The sequence below is a fragment of the Triticum urartu genome, chromosome 1A, assembly GCF_056163025.1.
Source record: "Triticum urartu cultivar PI428250 chromosome 1A, HENAU_Tu73, whole genome shotgun sequence".
Classification (NCBI taxonomy): Eukaryota; Viridiplantae; Streptophyta; class Magnoliopsida; order Poales; family Poaceae; genus Triticum; species Triticum urartu.
Window position 1 is genome coordinate 403525470 of NC_141873.1, and position 3423 is coordinate 403528892.

A 3423-nucleotide genomic window follows, 5' to 3' on the forward strand; every position below is an offset into this window, starting at 1 on the left:
ATCCTTCATTTTAACATTGTGTCCCACCAGTATTGCCTCTTATCTTCCTTCCTACCATAGCCGGCAGTGAACTCGGTGTCCATCTTACAACAATGTGTTGGAACATAGTAAATCCCGGTGAGATGATTCCAGCTACCGCATGACACACCTTTATTTCTTTCCTCGCCTACCAAATTACTCCAACTGGACATTTGAAAAAATAAGCGAATGTAGGGTTGGTATACATGTTGTTAGGAAGGTGTATGTACTACTACAGGGGAATACCATTTAGCCAACTAACAGTTTCATTTTCAGATGTTGCTGCTGCACAACATAAATTAGAGTTTTTATATACAAATTAATTATAAAATCACAACTTTCCTTTTAGCAATAACAAACTATGGAGAGATTGTTGTAATAGCTAAGAGTGTTTTTCTTTCTTTCTTTTGTACGTGAATAATAGCTAAGAGCGTTGCCCATGATTCTTCAAACTAATCAAAATGGGACAATCATAACAGGATGCCCATCATAACGATAGGACCAGCATGCATGACATATACCAGGTCGCTAGCGACAGAAGATGGAGCCGCGCACACATAGGTGTTTGGCAGGTGTGCATGTGGAAACAAGCTAGCGTTGTTGCAGACTGGGAACTTTGGCTTGGTCGCTCGCTCCGCGACATGGCCACAATGGTCCGTTTTGCTGGCATCTCCGTCCTCGGGTAGGGGCAGTATCGTCGGCAACGACCATGCAGCTGTATCGACATGCGACGTCTTCTTACCATTGCAAATTGGTGCATACTGGCAAGAGCGATTTGGAACCATAGCAGCCTCGCCCCAGCGGAGGATGCGGGCAGGGCACTCCTATTCAGCCATAGCATGTGGGAGGCATGTGGCAGTGCGTCCCTGGCCTGATAGGTGAGGTACGTCTGCACATCGACGTCCATGTCCTTGTCGGATGCAACGAAGCAGGTCTGTAGGTTGTTGGATCCGCTTCACGGGGCAAAATTTCGTGTTTTGACCCTTTTCTGGTCTAATTTCAGGATCTGACCCCGTTTGATTTTTTTGGATTCTGACTCTTTTGCCTACCGTCAGGGGTCTTGGCGGTACCCCCCTACACCCTACCGCTGGGGTCCCTGGCGATAGGTGACGGGACGGCGCCTAACGGCCGTCAGCTCCAGCTGACGTGGAAAAGGGGCCTACCGCCATAGACCCTGGCGGTAGGCTACTAACACCTACCGCCAAAGGCCCTGGCGGTAGGCTCCTATGGTGGATAAGCTTAGGAGGGGCTGGTGTGTGGGACCCACCACCACTCTTCTTCCCCATTCTTCTTCTTCCCCGTGGTGAGCTCCTCCCCTCTCTCTCTCTCCCCACCCAAACACCCCCTAAATCCACTCCATTTGCTTGAGATTTCACCGGTGGATCCAGAGCATTTTCATCCCCCAAGGTACCTTTCTCAATTCCCCTCATTTTGATTCATTGAAATCTTGGTTTTGTGTGCATTTGCTCAATTTATTGCAAACCCTAGGTGTTGATCTTGTTGTGTGCATTTATGGCACATTTATGATGCATTTATGGCTATGTTTGTGCTTGCCTAGGGTTAGGGGTTATAGTGGTAATGTTAGGGATTAGTGTCAGGTTTAGGGTTAGGAATATAATTATGGTTAAGGTTAAGGTCAAATTAACTATGAATAGAAGTTTTTTGTCCAATGTGTGCATAAATTATGTTATTGCTCCATTTGAATTGATTGGATGACATATATGGATGACTTTATTGTTTCCATTGTTTTTAGATGCATAAGCTCATAAGTGTTCATTATTTGGACAAGATGACATTTTTGAATGGAAAAGACGATGAAGGGGAAGAGGCTATGGTTTTTATCACAAGTCCAAGGTTTGATGATCTTGTATGAAAGTAAGAAGTGTCTTACATTGGAATGACCCAAATGCCGAGGTTAATCTTATTGGGAGGTATGACGTTGGATTGGGAGGAAAGTCCTGATTAAGGAGTATGACCATCACCTCCCAATTGCATTGGAATGTGTACAAGGACAAAGTAGACGCATCACAAGACAAGTCTCTTGAGATATTTGCCACAAAGGTTGATCCTCCTTCCTTGCAAATTGATTTGAACTGCAATGTATCCTCCCCCAATACATGATGGTAGTGCCGAGGTGTATGTCCCCAATTGTTCTAGCCAACCACCAAGTAGCCAACCCAATGAAGATCATATCAATGCTAGAGCCATAGTACTCCAAGATGATGCTATTCCTCTTGGTAAAGAAGATGCTAGTGGCCATGTTGATGATGATGCTATTGTTGCTCAAGAGGATGCTTACGCGGATAATGAAGAGATTCATTACAATGCCATTGGTAACTTGGATGTCATTGTGCGGCAACAAGACATGGACCATACCCTCCCTTATAACCATATGTGTGGGTATGGCCCAGATGAAGAGGGTCCGGAGGAAGAATTTGATGAGGATGGGTTCACGGTGCAAGAAAATGAAATCTACAAGAAGGTGACCGACAAGGAAAGAGGGTCGTCGTTGTTTAGGGATGTGAGTCTTGCGGACAAGGCCGTTGTTGATGGTGGGATGAGATTAGGGTTGTTTGAGCCAATACCATGCCCCAAGGTCGGTGATCCTCGGCCACAAAATGAGGATGAGAATGCTCATTTGAAGAAAGGCATCAACTTTGGTTCTTCCATAGAGTTCAAGATATGGTTGTGTGACTACGCCATTAGGAACCATAGGCCGTTTGTTGTTGGTCATTCCAATCAATATGTTCGGTACACAGTCAAATGTGACAAAGAAGGTTGCCCTTGGAGAGTCCATGGTAGAAAAATCAAAGAAACCAGGCAATGGGTGTTGAAGAGTTGTGTTGTGATGTCTACTACGCAACTTTACTCTTGTAGACTCATGTCGGGCCTCCAAGCGCAGTGTTTTGTAGGGAAGAAGCAATTTTCCCTCAAGTGGATGACCTAAGGTTTATCAATCTGTGGGAGGTGTAGGATGAAGATGGTCTCTCTCAAACAGCCCTGCAACCAAATAACAAAGAGTCTCTTGTGTCCCCAACACACCAAATACAATGGTAATTTGTATAGGTGCACTAGTTCGGCCAAGAGATGGTGATACAAGCATAGTAATGATAGTAGATATTGATTTTTGTAATAGGAACAATAAAAAATAGAAAGGTAGCAATTGATAAAACAGAGCACAAACGGTATTGCAATGCTTGAAAATGAGGCCTAGGGTCCATACTTTCTCTTGTGTAATCTCCCAACAATGCTAATATAATTAGAACATATAACCATCCCTCAATGTGCGATGAAGAATCACTCCAAAGTTCCTATCTAGCGGAGAACATAAGAAGAAATTGTTTGTAGTTATTCTTTCCGATCGATCTATCCAAGAGTTTGTACTAAAATAACACCAAGTTATTC